This window comes from Meles meles, chromosome 7 (genome assembly GCF_922984935.1).
Source record: "Meles meles chromosome 7, mMelMel3.1 paternal haplotype, whole genome shotgun sequence".
NCBI lineage: Eukaryota > Metazoa > Chordata > Mammalia > Carnivora > Mustelidae > Meles > Meles meles.
The window spans coordinates 84,107,989-84,124,757 of NC_060072.1; the positions used below are offsets into that span (position 1 = coordinate 84,107,989).

Below are 16,769 nucleotides of genomic sequence, written 5' to 3' on the forward strand. Positions count from 1 at the left end.
TGTAACGATGGAAAGTCAAGAGCTACATTTCCCACGATCTTCTGCAGCTGGGGTTCTAGGTATATTTGGATCCCACCAATCAGAGAGCAAGGAGTGGCGGGGGGGGGGGGGGGGGCGGGGGCGGGGCAAGGCTTCCATTTTGCTGGTGCAGTTCTAGCAGGTACAGCAGATGGAACCAGCAATTGAGGCTCTGGATTCCTGATCATCAGATTTAGGTCCCGTGGTGTGTTTCTGCATCATGCAGCTGAGACAGTGAGAAACTGGCTTCCTGGTTTCCTGGCTTCTGGATGGAGGCACAAGGAGCGGTTCCCCTCTGGACTAGTTTTAAGTGGTGGTATTCCAGTAATTATTCCAAGAGACCCAGCCTACAGCCTGTCCTGCCGTCTCTTCTGACAATTTTATAGGCACTTAATTGCCTGTATTAAATCCCTTTCACTTAACATACATAGAAAGATCTCTGCTACATGCAACTAAACCCTAACTGATATTCATAATTTTATTCCCCCCCCTTTTAAATTTCTTATTATGGGAAATTTAAAACATACATGCAAGTAGACAGAACTGAATAATGAGCCCCCATGAACCAACTTCAACAATTATCAATTCAGGCCAGTCTTGTTGAAGTCTAACCCCCACCATCACAGAGAATTATTCTAAAGCAGATCCCAGATATCCTCTCATCTGTAAATATTTCAGCACTTATCTCTGAAAAAAATACTTTTATAAAACAATACCTCAGATCACTATCAAACCAAAAAAAAATGCCTTCATATCAATAATATCCAGTCACACACACTTAATTTAAAAATTGTTATGAATTTTTTATTCTGTGAAACTAGTAAGATTAAACCTTTCCTAGCTCAACTAGCCAGGTCAGTAGTTTTGAGAAAGCATTAGGCCTAAGGCCAATGATGGTCCTATTCTTCCTGCCATCTCTTCTCACATCTAAGCCAGTTTGCCCATCTGAGGTCCTTGGATAACATGAATTCATGAGCAGCTTTTTGTATCTCAAAAGGCCTCAAACAAGCCAAACAAGTTAACTAAAATGTCAGGTATCCTTGCTTTGGGCTAGATTGCATTAACTTGCTGTGATGATCCTAAATTCTGACCAGCAATTTTGTATTTCTTTGAGTAATAAAAACGGGAAATAAATTAATATATTAAAGTTGTAGTCAACACTCATTAAACAGTATACTTACAATCTGGATATTGCATCACGTATAAATTACACTTCAACTAAAACAAATCCTAGTGTATAGAAACGCAACTGACTTCTGTGCATTGATTTTATGTCATGCGACTTTGCTGAATTCCTCTATCAGTTTTGCGGCAGGTTTTGGGTGGAATCTTTTGGGTTTTCTACATAAAGCATCATGTTTTCTGCGAAGGGTGAAAGTTTGACTTCTTTGCCATTTTGGATGCCTTTTATTTCTTTTTGTTGTCTGATTGCTGAGCCCAAGATTTCCAGTACTGTGTTGAAGAACAGTGGTGGTAGTGGACATCCCTGCTGTGTTCCTGACCTTAGGGGAAAAGCTCTCAGTACTTCCTCATTAAGGATGATATTCCCTGTGGGGTTTTCACATATAGCTTTTATGATATTGATGTATATGTTCCCTCTATCCCTACACTGCAGAGAGTTTTTAATCAAGAAATGATGCTGCATTTTGTCAAATGCTTTTCCTGCATCTATTGAGAGGACTGTATAGTTCCTGCACTTCTTTTTTTTAATTAACATGGTATATCACATTGATTGATTTGCAGATGTTGAGGAACCCTTGTGGCCCAGGAATAAATCCCACTTGGTCATGGTGCATGATCCTTTTAATGAACTGCTGGATCCTCTTAGCTAGTATCTTGGTGAGAATTTTGGCATCCATGTTCATCAGGCATATTGGTCTGTATCTCGCCTTTTTGGTGGGGTCTTTGTCTGGTTTTGGGATCAAGGTAATGGTGGCCCCATAAAATGAGTTTGAACATTTTCCTTCCATTTCTATTTTTTGAAACAGCTTCAGAAGTATTCATTCTTCCTTAAATGTTTGGTAGAATTCCACTGGGAGGCCATCTGGTCCTGGACTCGTTTGTTGAGAGATTTTTGATTCCTGCTTCAATTTCTTTGCTGGTTATAGGATCTGTTCAGGTTTTCTATTTCACCCTGTTTCAGTTTTGGTAGTTCATACGTTTCTAGGAATGCATCCATTTCTCCCAGATTGTCTAATTTTTTGGCATAAAACTGCTCATAATATTCTCTTATAATTGCTTGTATTTGTGCAGTGTTGGTTGTGAGCTCTCCTCTTTCATTCATAATTTTATTTATGTGGGTTATTTCTCTTTTCTTTTTGACAAGTCTGGTGAAGGGGTTACTGATCGTATTAATTCTTTCAAAGAACCAGCTCCTAGATTTGTTGATCTGTTCTACTGTGTTTTGTTTTGTTTTAATTTCTGTATCATTGATTTCCACTCTAATCTATATTATTTCTCTTCTCCTGCTGGACTTGGGATTTATTTGCTGTTTTTGTTCCAGCTCCTTTAGGTGAAAGGTTAAGTTGTGTATTTAAGAATTCTTTCTTGAGAAAGCCCTGTATTGCTATATACTACCCTACAACCCAGCAACTGCCCCACTAGCTATTTATCCGAAGGATACAAACACAGTGATTTGAAAGGGCACATGCACCCCAATGTTTATAGCAGCAACGTCCACAATAGCCAAACTGTGGAAAGAGCCCAGATGTCCATCAATAGATGAAGGGAAAAGAAGATGTGGCATAGACCTACAATGGAATATTACTCGGCCATCAAAAAGAGTGAAATCTTGCCATCTGCAGCAGCATGGATGGAGCTAGAAGGTATTATGCTAATGAAATAAGTCAGTTGGAGAACAATAAATATCATATGATTTCACTCATATGTGGAATTTAAGAAATGAAACAGATGAACATGGGGGCAGGAAAAAGAAATAAAATAAGATGAAAAGAGAGAGAGACAGGGGCACCTGGGTGGCTCAGTGGGTTAAAGCCTCTGCCTTCAGCTCAGGTCATGATCCCAGGGTCCTGGGATTGAGCCCCGCATTGGGCTCTCTGCTCAGCAGGGAGCCTGCCTCCCCCTCTCTCTCTGCCTGCCTTTCTGCCTACTTGTGATCTCTGTCTGTCAAATAAATAAATAAAATCTTAAAAAAAGAGAGAGAGAGAGAGAGACAAACCATAAGAGACTCTTAACTACAGGAAACAAGCTGAGGATTGCTGGAGGGGAAGGGGGTGGGGCGTGGGGTAACTGGGTGATGGGCATTTAGGAGAGCACTTGAGGTAATAAGCACTGGGTGTTGTAGGCAACTGATGAATCACTAAATTCTACTTCTGAAACTAATAACACACTATATGTTAAGTAAATTGAATTTAAATAAAAACTTTTTATTTTTTATTTATTTTTTAAGATTTTATTTATTTATTTGACAGACAGAGATCACAAGCAGGCAGAGAGAGAGGAGAAAGCAGGCTCCCTGCCGAGCAGAGAGACCGATGCGGGGCTCGATCCCAGGATCCTGGGATCATAACCTGAGCCGAAGGCAGAGGTCTTAACCTGCTGAGCCTCGCAGGCGCCCCTAAATAAAAACTTTTTAAAAAGCTTAAAATTGATACTCACAATCTTTGAAAATGATCTTTGGGAGGTGGGGAATAATAAAAGTGGCCTTTGGTAGTGAAAAGCCCAGGCACCTGTAAGCAATCTCAAAGTAAAGACGTTTTCTCTCTTCTTCAAGACTCTGACTGGCTTAACCAAATGCAAGTCACAGCTCTGCTAGCACTTTGGATCACCACTTTCTCTCCACGTGCTTCCCTGCCCTCCGCCAATCACTCTCAGCTCCGTAAGTGGAAAGTGACTTGTCTGTAACCTTGAAATACCAGCCCCCACCAGCCTTTTACTGCCAACAACCTGAACAACTTGCTCCCGTCTTCATCGCTCCCCCGAAACCATGCTCAACTGGCAAATTCCGGCTCCACCATCCGGGAGCTGTTGACCCCAGGCAAGTAGGTTAATGTCGCTTTGCCTCAGTTCCTGAATCTGCAAACTGGAGATGAAGAATACCCAACTCAAACAGTCATCATCAAGAGTCCATGCTCGACTCCACGGGCAGCACCTGCAACAGTGCCTCATAGGCTCCTGGGACGATACTTGCTACTATTGCTACCACTTCCCGTCGCGGCAGGTGGCCCTTTCTCAGTTCTCATTTTCTCCAACTCCTTCTGCAGCAGGCAGGGAGCACAGCTTCCTGACCCCGCCCCCCCCCCCCACTTGCTTCTAAGCACTGCCCCTAGGCTAACTTCCTGCTCCCACCTGGAGGGTAGGGGTTCCTCCTTCCAGCACACACTCCAAATTCTTTCCTTTTTACGGTTTCAAGCCTGGAGTGTCAGGTTCCATCCCACAAAGGCATCTTTCAGACTTTTTCCTCAGTCTTTCTCATTTCCTAAAACTGGCATTCCTCTGCATTATGAAATAGGGTCTCCCTCATAAATACTACTTGATAAAGATCAAGTCACTTAACATGTCACATGTTTCTTCATCTGTAAAATGAGAAGGCTGGAGGGAGAGAGGATCTCTCAGGTTCCTTCCAGCTCAGAAAAATTTCCACAAATTCTTTTCAGATGCCAGCGGCCCGCTGGACTTCTTCACACGATGTTTGCCATTACCTCAAACTCCACATGCCTAGTTGAACACATCGCTGACCTCACACATCAGCTTTGCTATTCCTGTTAAAGATAATGTTTGTTCTCCTCATCACTCAGACTTGGGGCCCCGGGTATGGCTTTAATGCTGTTGACTATCTAATCAGTCACCATGCCCCATCAACATTCTTTTGTATGTCCCCTCCCTGCCCCTCATCCCTCCCCACCCACAATCCTAACTGGCTCTCCTCCATGCTACCTGCTGACCCTGCCCTCTCCCCACTACAGAGTCAGGTTGTTCCTGAAAATACATGTCTGGCCCATCCCTCTTCTCTTCTTGCCGATCATAATTGCCCAAAGTCTACAGGATGAAGTTTAATCTCTGGAACCTTACAACACAATCCCAGATTGCTTGGAACTATCTCTTTAATTTTCTCTCCAATGACATTCCTCCTGAACTTTCCACTCCCTCAATCGATCTAGTCTTACACAGTTTTCGGCATTGTTCACACCATTCCTTTGGCCCTGAACATGCTCCCCTCCCCCTTCTTGTGAAGCCCATTTCTTTTCTTTTTTTTTTAAGATTTTTATTTATTTATTTGACAGACAGAGATTATAAGTAGGCAGAGAGGCAGGCAGAGAGAGAGGAGAAAGCAGGCTCCCTGCTTGAGAAGAGAGCTCAATGCAGGGCTCGATCCCAGGACTCTGAGATCATGACCTGAGCCGAAGGCAGAGGCTATAACCCACTGAGCCACCCAGATGCCCCGTGAAGCCCATTTCTATTAGAGTACATTTCTCTCAAAGCCCAGCTTATTTGTTTTCATGCTTTTTTTTTTTTTTTTAAATTTCAAACCAACCTTCTCTGTGATATCTTTCTTCAATGAGCAACCCATGATTGATTATTTACCTGTCATGGATTCTTTAAGCATTTTTGTATAGATTACTCATTGGCTTATACAGGGTTCTTATATATGTTGATAGCCTTCATGTGTACTTATCATCCTCCGTAATTAGAATTTCAGCTCCTTGAAAACAGGGGTCATAGACCACGTAGCTCCCTAGCACATGGTAGTAGCAAATACGTTAACAATAATAACAATGACTAAATTTAAAAAACAAGCTATGATCATCTGTCTGCAGACAATCTATTAATGATCCTCAACAACACATTTTCTCAGTAAAACAAAATAGAAATGGGAAGATAAAGGAAGTAACATGAATAACCTCACCTCCTGGTTTTCATGAAGTCTGACACTTACTTCCCTTTATATTTAATCTGGGCATGTGAGAATTAGGCAGAAATATATGTAAAACTGTAAAGTACTATATAAATGGAAGGTATGTATCATGAACATCACAGTCACTATGCCTGGAATGTTTAGGAATTCTTGGCATGATTTCTAAAGGTCCAGAGAAAGTGGAATTAATTAAGGCAGTGGTTCTCTACTAGGGACAATTCTGGCAATGTCTGGAGACATTTCTGACCGTCACAAGTGAGGGGATGCTGCAGATTTCTAGGGGAGAGAGGTCAGGGCATGCTGGGAAATATTATACAATGTACAGGATGGCAGTCCACAACAGCTGTCTGGTTGCAAATGTCAGCAATGCCAAGGGAGAGAAGCCCCATGTCAAAGGAAGCTCACAAGGGAATGAGCCGCTCACTTCCTGGGACAGGAGGAGCCCTGCATCCTACCTTGTTCACAGTCTCCCGACACCTGTACCCATTGCTCCAGAATTCCTCTTCTCTTCCTGTTCCTATGTGATCTTTTAAATGTCTGTTATCAATATGGCCAGCCTATGATAACTGGGAATTAACCTATCCATATTCAGATGTTTTGAGACAACTCTAATTTCTCTAAGAAAATACTGATACACTCCAAAAGGTAACAAAGTCAATCTGTAACTTTGGATATGGGACAAACTGCATATTACATTAAAGAAAAAAACCCTGTGATGCTTAAATAAATGAGAACAGTGAATGTATTTGAGCAGTGTGGGTACCACAAAACTAAAAATCTTCCTCATTAACTGAAAATTCATATATTCGAATAACTCTAAAAACACAGTGTTGAAGCAGCCTGGAACAGTTCAGCCTCTGAGAAAATTCCTTCTTGGCACATGTATGTTTTTGCTCTAATGATGTTTTTGATCAAGAACTGAAACACTGGATGGGATTGTCTTTGTTTTTAAGGTTTATCCAAGCTATGACAGGTAGCTCCAAACAAAACATTCAAGAAAGAACAGGAATAATGAGAATTTTAAAGCATCACAAAGTGGTACATGTAAAACAAAAATATCATTTATGCAAAAAAAAGTACAAATACACCTTTGCATGAATAGAAAACGTCATAAAATACACTATGTCCCAATACCAAATGATGTAATAATCCTTGGACAAGTTTTTCTTCCCTCTAGGCCTGTTTTTCTCACCTTAAAACAGGAAGTTCTGATTGACCAATGTTCTCTCCAAGATCTCCAGTTTTAAAACCCTCTGAATTTATGATCCTATCGAGTGTTTCTTAATGGATCGCTTTCAGAGATAAGAAATGGGCTTGTGGGCAAATCTTCTGAATAGGTGAACTCGGCTGGAAGTCCTCAGTGCCAGACGGAGACAGAAGAATCACCCAGGGAGTTTAAAACAAAATAACCTAAAACACAACAGTTTCTGATTTAATTGGTCTAGGGTGGGATCAAGCATGGATAGTTTAAATGCTCTCCAGGGGATTCGAACGTGCTAGTACTGAGGTCTGCGGATAGATTGCAAATACAACCACAGCCCACCTACGTGTGACAAATGAGCAAGTTAGACTGGGCGTCAGAACCTGGAGAACACGTATCCCACCTACTTCAGTAGGAATAGGACAGATCTTTCGATTTTTTTCAAGAAATGCAGGAAATCAGGGTGCCTGAGTGACTCAGTCAGTTAAGCGTCTGCCTTTTGCTCGAGGTCAAGATCCCAGCCTCCCGCACTGGGCTCCATGCCCGGCCGGGAGCCTGCTTCTTCCTCTCCTCCCGCTTCTGCTCTCTGTTGCTATCTCTTGCTATTGCTCTCTCTCAAATACATACATAAAATATTAAAAAACAAATAAATGCCAGAAATCCAAATTTTAAGTGAGAATCTGATATTTAGATATTGACAACTAATTTCAAACAGTTTTAAAGGAAAGTGTAGGTCACATAAAATGTACCCACAGGCTTTATTTGGCTTTCTAGCCACCAGTGTGCAGCCTCAACTAAATGAGTTCCAGAAATGAAAGACAGCTTTTCCTCTGTGGTCTGTCCTGTCTCTCCTACTCAGCCTCTTCCTCCCACACCTGGGTCGGAGCCTATCCCTTTCCTTTTCCTTTCCATTGCCTCTTTCTTTTCCAATCTTCTTCACTCCTAAAAGATGGAAACTGAGATCCACACATTAAATCTTCATGTGGCCCCGGCTGTATCGCTGGGAACACTCACATTGTGAATTGTAACCTGAGGCTGTGTATCCATGAAGTCAACAATGGGTTGGTTCAGTCAAATCAGGGGAAAAGTCAGTCAAGCTCACAGTTCGGCAGAACTTAGACTTTATATCAAACAACATATGGAGCGCTTCATTTAAATTCTGACTTTGTTTTGTTTGCTTTAAAATCTAAGCCACTGTAATTAGAATCATCCTGGGTGTTTTTTAAAAAATATTCGCAAGTCTGAGCTCCATCCCAGGCTGACTACATCTCAAGATCTGGAAATGGAGTCTGGGCACTGGTAGCTTTTAAAAGACTTCAAGTGAGGGGGGAGGCACCTGGGTGGCTTAGCTGGCTGAGTGTCCAGCTTGTGTTTTCAGCTCAGGTCGTGATCTCAAGGATCATGGGATCTAGGCTTAGCAGGGAGCCTGCCTGGATTCTCACCCTCTGCCCTTCCCCCCACTTGCTTCTGTGCACTCTCATTCTCTCTCTCTCCCTAATAAATAAATCCTTAAAAAAAAATTTAAAAAGACAAATAAAAGACCCCAAGTGGGTCTAATGTGAAGGCAGAGTTGAGGATCACGAATCTAAACTTGTCCCGTACACCTGTGGATTAGCAGCACATTGAATTCCAAACGATTATCATCTCGAGTGCTTCTTTTAACTTGTGCAAGGACTTCCTCAGCTCTTTTCTCATTGTGTCTTCACAACTCTGTGTGTGTGAGCTCTGTGTGTGTGAGCTCACTCTGTGAGCTTGGACACTATTTATTAGCAGTGGACAGATGAGAAAACGAGGCATAAAAATGTGAAATGATTTGCCCAAGTGCCCCCAGCTAATTATTGGCAAAGACACACTGGAACTTCACCTGAGGCAGAGTTCCTTGATTGTAAGCCTGGTTCTTGCAAAGGGGCCTTCCCGATCACTGAATTCCTTTACTGTTATTGAGTAACCCTAACACAGAGATGGGCACTAGAAAACAAATGACTATAATGTGATCAAATTTCAGAAGTGAGTATAACTGTTTTTAAAAGACGCGGTTTAGGGGCGCCTGGGTGGCTCAGTGGGTTAAGCTGCTGCCTTTGGCTCAGGTCATGATCTCAGGGTCCTGAGATCGAGTCCCACATCGGGCTCTCTGCTCAGCAGTGAGCCTGCTTCCTTCTCTCTCTCTCTCTCTGCCTGCCTCTCTATCTACTTGTGATCTCTCTCTGTCAAATAAATAAATAAAATCTTTAAAAAAAAAAAAAAAGACGCGGTTTAGGGTCAGTGGTCCAAGGTGTCTTTCTCTGAAGGCTGTGATGTGATTTTGAAAGTGCTTACTTCTGCACACATTCTTCCCCCACCCCCACACCACCTTTCATAGTTTCCATTAAGATATTATTTTCAGAAAAGTATTTTAAATGATTAAATATGCACAGAATATTGGAAGTAAGGGGAATATTACTGATCAACTTTCCCACCACCTCTGATAGCTGAGAAACCTGAAGTCCCTTTTAATTCAAGACATATGGAGTGCTACCATGGTGCCAAGGGCTTGGCACCCATTATCTTAATTAAATCTTCAGGATAACTCAGTAAGATAGGTACCACTATAACCACCATCATCATTATCTTCATTCCCATTTAACAAATGAAAAAACAAAGGGGGAAAACAAAGATAGCCACCTGGGTGTCTCAGTCAGGTGAGCAGCTGACTCTTGATTTCAGCTCAGGGCATGGTCTCAGGGTCTTGAGATCAAGTTCCATGTCAGGTTCAACACTCAGCTGGGAGTCTGCTTGAGGATTCTTTCTTCCTCCCCCTCCACCCCTTCCCTTTGACTCTTTCCCTCCTCTGCCCCTCTCCCAGCACTCTCTCTCAAGTAAATAAATAAAAATCTTAAAAATAATAATAATAAAACAAAACCAAACAAACAAACAAAAAAACCCACAAAAAACAAAAAACAACCCACTAAGGTTTGGAGGTGCTAAACGATTTGCCCAATGTCCCTGGGCTGGTAAGTTGAAACCTAGTATTTACTTTTGACTCAAAACCTGTGGTCTCATCTCCTGCGCTCCATCACCTAGAGTGACAAAAGTGCAAAAAGTAAAAGATACAATATCTTTATGAAAATGCTGAGAGATGATCAGTGAACAGTGATTTGAAAGGGAAGAAAAAAGGCATTTGGGGTAGGCCTTCCCAAATACACAGGATAACACTAGGCATTCTAGTCCAGAATCAACATCCATGCTGAAGCAGAAAAACCACAGGGAGAGCACAGGGTGAACTGTGAGAAAGATGGAAAGAGATGAGGTGTTGGACCATGCAGGGTCCTCAGTGCCCGACTAAGGAATCGAGACTTTAACTTTAGGCCATGGGAACTCCCTGAAGGTTTTTAGAAGCAAAGTCACTTAAGAAAAGGTGGGGGGGCGCCTGGGTGGCTCAGTGGGTTAAGCCTCTGCCTTCGGCTCAGGTCATGATCTCAGGGTCCTGGGATCGAGCCCGCATCAAGCTCTCTGCTCAGCAGGGAGCCTGACTCCCCCCCTCTCTTTGCCTGCCTTTCTTGTGATCTCTGTCTGTCAAATAAATAAATAAAATCTTAAAAAAAAAAAAAGTAAACTGAGTTTTAAAAATACAGATCCCATGGAAGTGTGGAGACTGAATTAGGGGAGCAGGGCCTGGTACCCAAGGAGAGCAACCAGAAAGCTGTTCTGCCTCAGGAATTCCCTGCTTCACCCTTCACCACGTGTTGTGCTGGCCTGAAACACTGGTTTCTTCAGGGTCTTGATCCCTGTATCCCAACACATGTATTGCTTTGCCATGTCTAGGACAGATGACAGGGACCTGAACTTGGGCAGTGAGAATGGAGGTGAGAAGATAGGGTTGAGAGGCATTTGCAAAGGCCTGGTAACCGCTCAGAAGTGGGGAAAGGGTAAGAGGGAAAGAGAAGCAGGGTAAAGAAACCTCTCGCATCTTCGCTTGGGAGAAAGGGGAACAGATAATGGGATATAGAAAGGAAGGGATGGTCACCAGCAGCATAAAAAAGTGAATGAGATGACTAAGGTCTCAGCTTGAGAGGCATTTATTAAACAGTAACTGTGTGCAGGGCATTAGGGGAACAATAATGAGTAAGACTGGTTTTTGCCCACAAGTGTCATCCAGAGGAAGGAAAAATACAAGACTAGAATAGACAGATGCCTGGCCTCTTAGTCTCTGGACAAACGTCACCCTCCCACACAGGCCCTGCTAGACGGTCATCTATTCCAAGGGCCCTCCCCATCACATGATCTTGTTTTATTTCTCCCTTAAGCTAACAAGTACCTGAAATTCATTATATGTGCATTTACAGTCTCTTCCCCCAAGAGAAGGGAAACATGAACTTTATCTATTCACATATAATAAGTCCTCAGTAGGAAATATTTATTGAATATTGGGGTTAGGAGGGCGCCGTGAATAAACTTCATCAAGGTTTTAAGACCTCAAACCAAACTAGGCAAGCTTCCTAAATACCTAAGCGGACATGCTGAGAATTGAAGTGACTGGGAAGAGTAAAGCCATTTTGAGGTTGGGGCCAAGCAAAATCCAGGATCAGTGCCTCATCTTGGCTGTTTCGCATAGATTTCAGGAGTACCCCCCACCCCCACCCCGTGAGCCGTTTCAACAATGAGGCCAGCCAGCCACCTAGCTCAGGTTTTATTTCCGTTGTCCTTCTGACGTCAGAAAAAGCACGAGTTGCTGCACAGTTTCTTTATCAAGGTGACAAATTACAGGCTTGCTGTTCTCTGCAGTCTGCAAACCACAGCCTTATTCTCTCCTCCCCCTTGTATTAAAAAAATTAACTCCACTGCAGAGATGTCAAATCCCGTTCACATACACATAAATACCGTTTCTTAGCGCCGGGGTCTTTTTCACTCTTAACTACATAGATCACCATGGTTTCGTCTGAGAAAGTACGTGATCCTGGCGGCAGTAAGGTTTCCCCGGGAAGAAACAGTGCTATCAAAACTGGGTCCGCGCCGCAGAGAGACACACAAAGGGCTCTCAACTGTAGCACCACCTTCCTAAGCCCGAGACCGCCTGTGAAAGGCATCCCGAAATTCGGTGAGGCTGCAACCGCGAAATTCTTTTGCCGCCATATGCTCTTGTATATCCTCCGATCACAGTTCACCCTAAATCCAGGGGCGGGCGACCTCGCAGGGAAGCAGCACCCAGGCAGCCCCATAACCTGCGGGGTCCCAGGGGATGCTGAGGAGCCAGACCCTCAGGGACGTGGATTATGGGGGTGGGGGGCGCCCCAGGGCGCGCACTGGGGCGAAGGAGCGCTTTCCTCCCGGCACCAACGCGGCGAGTTCAAAGGCCTTTTGTGGCCACGTTTAGGGACGCGAGCGAGGCGCCGGGGACCGGAGGAGGGAAGGGGAGAGGAGCCGAGGGCAGCCCGCGCCCGGGCCCGGGCCCCGCGCGAGCGGTGGCCTTTTGTTCGCCAGCTCCCCCGGAATCCAGCTCTCAGAACAGCACTTCTACTTCTCCCCTTCTTCCTGTTAGAAAGCACCTCTTCAGGGCGGGAAGGGACAGTGAATCACCGCCAGCTTCCTTTAGTAATCTTCCCCTGCATCCTCCTACTCTAGGCTGCTGCGAGAGGGGGCAGAGCTCGAGAAGGGGCTGCTAACGTGCTCCTGTTTACTCGCGCTCTGCGGCTCGGTTCCCTCGCGGCGCCCAGTACCCCAGCCCCAGTCCGCCGCACGCACACCCCCGGCGGCATCACATGCTCTCCTCTGGACCCTGCGGACGCAGGAAATTCCCCCCAAATGTCCGGATTCGAGCACTCCTCGGATATGCAGCAGCGCTCTCCCGTCCGCTGCAGTCTCCCTCCAGACCCGCGTGGTCCCCGACACTAGTATCATTTAACCAGATCGCGTGCCACACTCTACCGCTATGAAAACAGACCCAAAAAGTAAGCCACAGCCCACGCAAAGGTGAAATCAGGGGCTCCCGCGCCCCCTTACGCTGCCGCGTGTGTTCGGAAGAACAGACGATCTGGACTTTTCCCGTATTTAATACAAGCAAAATCCGAAGGCAGCGGGTAGAACCGCGCACGCCTTCCTTCCACGCCCGCATGGGTGTCTTGTACGTTACCGCCTCCTCTCGCATCCAAAACATTCCTTTCCTCCCCGCCGCCGCTCCCTTGGCTCCCCCTGGAAAAACAAAATCGCCTTACCTTGGGCAATAAAGGGAAAAGTGGCAAAAGGGGACCGGGTGTCCGCCCTTCCGGGATTCCCCCGGCTGTGTGATGTCCTTTGTGTCAAGGTCTGGCTGCCGCGGCGGGGAAAAGGTGGCCTCCGTCAGCGAGGGCTGGGCGGGGAGGGTTCACACGCGGCGGCGGATTTCCGAGGAAGGTGAAGGGCGGAGGTTCCCAGCGACCTTCAGGCAGAGCGGCGTGGCCGCCCCAGCCCGCGCTCTCTGGCTCTCCTCCTCCTTTCGGGGCCGATTGCATCAGAATCTCCCCCCACCGCCAACCCCCACCCACACTCTGCTCGCCAGCCTCGCACTTACATCCACACGCTCTGGCACGGAGGGTCTCGAATCGCAGTCATTCTCCTACTGGGGGGCGCGTCGCCTTTGCACATCCATGGCTCGTGATGGTTTAAAGGGGAAAGTCAGGCCATCCCTCCGCGTCCCGCGTCCCGCGCGCCGTTGCCACCCCTCCCGCGCGCCCGCTCTTTAACCAAAGCTGCTTGTCACTGAGCGGTGCCCGTCACATGGTGTCTCTGCTGGCGGCCGCGCCTCGCGATTTCCCTCTTGCCGCTCTTAGAGGATGCAGCGACCGCGGCTGGCGGAGATTGAGCATCGGGGAAGGGGCGAGGGAGGGCTTGCGGGGCGTGAGTGTGATGGGCGCACTGACGGTGGCACCGGGAGCAGAGGCGGCGCGCAGCCTGGACACCTGCCCCACGCCCTCCTGGGGACCCGGCCCAGAACCCGGCTGCGGTGGGGGCTGGAGACCCGGAGCCCTTGGGGATGGAAGTGGGAGCGACGAAGAGGGCGCCGGCGGAGGAGAGGAGGGCTGGGCGACGGGGCCCCATTTCGGGGTACGCCAGAGCGCGGATGGGCCGAGGGAGCCAGGGGAGTTGCATTGTGGGAAGGGCGCAGCGTGAGGATGGCCGCGGGAGTGGCTGGTCCGCGCAGCCCGGCGAACAGCTGGCCGTGTCTGGAGCTGCGGGCCGCGCTGCAGCGGTGTGTTGGCTCCGGGCACCGCGCCGAGAAGGCCCGGGTTGGTGAGGGAACCGACGGGGGCGTTGCGCAGTGGCTGGGGGAGCGGGGCGCACGAGCACCTTTGAAAACCCTTTGTCCCTACCCCGCAGTGGGAGGCGCCTCCCCTCTTCCGGATCCAGCACCCGCAGACCTCGCCAGGCTTCCCCGAGATCGGTGCTGTGGCGCTCTGTTTGGGGGACTGGGTGTGACGCGACCTCATAGATGTGCCGAGGTCGGAGCGCGCACCTGCCTGGGTGCGTAGGGGCGCTCCAGATCCGGGGGCAGCGGGGTGCGAGGGAACAGGATGCAGGGGACTGGGCAACTGGGCCCGTTTTCCTTTCTTTTGCTTACTCTTTGTTTCGGGCATAGACCCTTTTAACTGGGCGCTTCCTTGCAGGGGAGTTGTGTTTCCTTAAAATGGCGTCAGGAAATCCCACCTGCGCCTCAATCAATTAGGATGTCGTTATAGAGCGAATTTGCGGGGTGGAAACTCGAGCTCTTTATTGACAGGAATCGTTCAGTCTCCGTGTTCCATCAAAACAGGAAAGGGAAGGTGAATCATAATTCAAAAATTAATCTACCTGGAGCTTTTCAAGCGGGCAGACTGAATGGAATAGACATCGGTTTTTTGTTTTTTGTTTTTTAACCACTCCTGGAAAAGTGAGAGGACAACCAAATTTCAAATCCCTGATAATTAAAATCCCTTATCCCTTCAAATGGCCATAAGTGGTTTCCATTAGTTCAGCAATAGCTTCCTGAGAACACTATTTAGAAGGCATGTGCTTGAATAAACTTGAGAAATCGAAAATTCTGTACAAACAGAAGAGGACGAAATGATGGTAGCTTACTCGGACAGACCCGCATTCATATTCTGTCTCTGACACTGTTGCCCTACGTGCTTCATTTTTGTCCCTGTCCTGTGTTCCCCACTGGTAAAGCAGAGGGTTAATTGTACTCACATCATGGGAATATTCTACACAACCTCAAAATGTTGGCTGTTCCCCCCTTCTTTCCTACAGGAAGCTAATTTAGTATGGAGCTTATTAATTTTAAGTAGTGTGCACCTTGCCTGACACAATAATTCTGATAAATAAGAAAAGCAACCTGAGGGATGCCTGGGTGGCTTAGTTGCATAAGCGTATACCTTTGGCTCAGGTCATGATCCTAAGGTCCTGGAACTGCATCTAGCTCCTTGCTCAGTGGGAGAGCCTGCTTCTCCCTCGCCTGCCGCTCCCCCTGCTTGTGCTCTCTCTCTCTCTGTATCTCTCTGTCAAATGAATAAATAAAATCTTCCAAAAAAGGTGGTGGGGGGGGGGGGATCTAAACAGGCAAGGTAAGTAAATTGAGCATAGTTCCAAAAGCTGTTGAAATCTTTACCTTACTAGGCAGAATGTATCCTCACCAATATTTGTTCGGAGAGCATCTGATCTCAAGCTTATCCCTTGACTAACTTACTTGCTAGTTTCTATGCAACCCAAAGACTGCAGTTACCTAGCCGTCTTGAATTGTTTGACTTGGATTCAAGAGCAGTGACTTGAACTTCTACTCCTTGCCAGCTACTCTGCTAGGCACTTGACACATAAATATTGTCTCATTTAATCCCTCCAACTGCTCAGTTACGTATTATCCTCTCTGTATAAAGAAGAAAGCACATTCCAAGAGGCTGGATTGGCCCTGTTCATTTAAGAAAAAACGCGGTGAAGGGTGAAGCCAGGAAGTGATTCCTGTTCAGGTCTCAACTGAAAGTCTATGCTCGACTCTTAACCATGATGGCAGATCCTCTTGCCACTAGACACACTTGGTCCTCGAGTTGAGAAGGATCTTCAGCCCTCATCTGGATTTTAGTTGACAACCTGGAAGGAGACCATAAGCAGCAACATGGCAAATGAAAGGCAGGGCTGCTGCTGTGTGGAGAATGGGGCATGGGGGGGGGGCGGCAGGAGGGAAGAGGTAGTGTTTAGGACCAGAGCCTGCTCACTGCAGTGTGTGGTTTTCTTCAGGCCTGCTTGTAGGTGAAACTTCCTTTCAAGTAGCTCAGCACTTAAACCCAATTTCTGTGGTCACGGATGGAGGCAAAGGGCGGTGTGATGACAACTCCCTCATTCACTGTGTGCGCTTGCTGAGACACAAGCAGCAGGACAAGCACTTCACAGATGGTTTCTTATTTAATCCTCACGACATTCCTAAGAGGTGCAGACCAACCATCCTAATCCCGGTTCAGACACTGAGGAAATTATCCCAAGTTCACACAGGTCTAGCTGGCCCATCTAGCTCTAGAATCCCCAGCAAACTCCAAAGCTGATTCTTGGACTCTGGCCCTGATATGTTCCCCGATGTGGGAACAACCCTCTTTGGAGAGCCAGGATGTGGGACTGGTCCCAGGCCACTCTGCCTTCAGGTAGGAACCACTGCCCTGTTTCCAGAGAGTCCCAGGAGTCGATTTGCTCTAAACTGGG

General features: G+C 46.5%; 1 protein-coding gene across 2 annotated transcripts in view; it reads right to left on the reverse strand.

Moving 5' to 3' along the window:
• SLC38A1 (solute carrier family 38 member 1) overlaps window positions 1-13,741 on the reverse strand; it is a 69,850-nt gene extending 56,109 nt beyond the window's left edge. The window contains exon 1 of one of the 2 annotated variants that reach the window (XM_046011440.1): window positions 13,618-13,741. The gene's annotated coding sequence lies outside the window, so the exon portion shown is untranslated. The other variant, XM_046011439.1, reaches the window with a different exon arrangement.
• Between the last annotated feature and the right edge of the window lie 3,028 nt (window positions 13,742-16,769).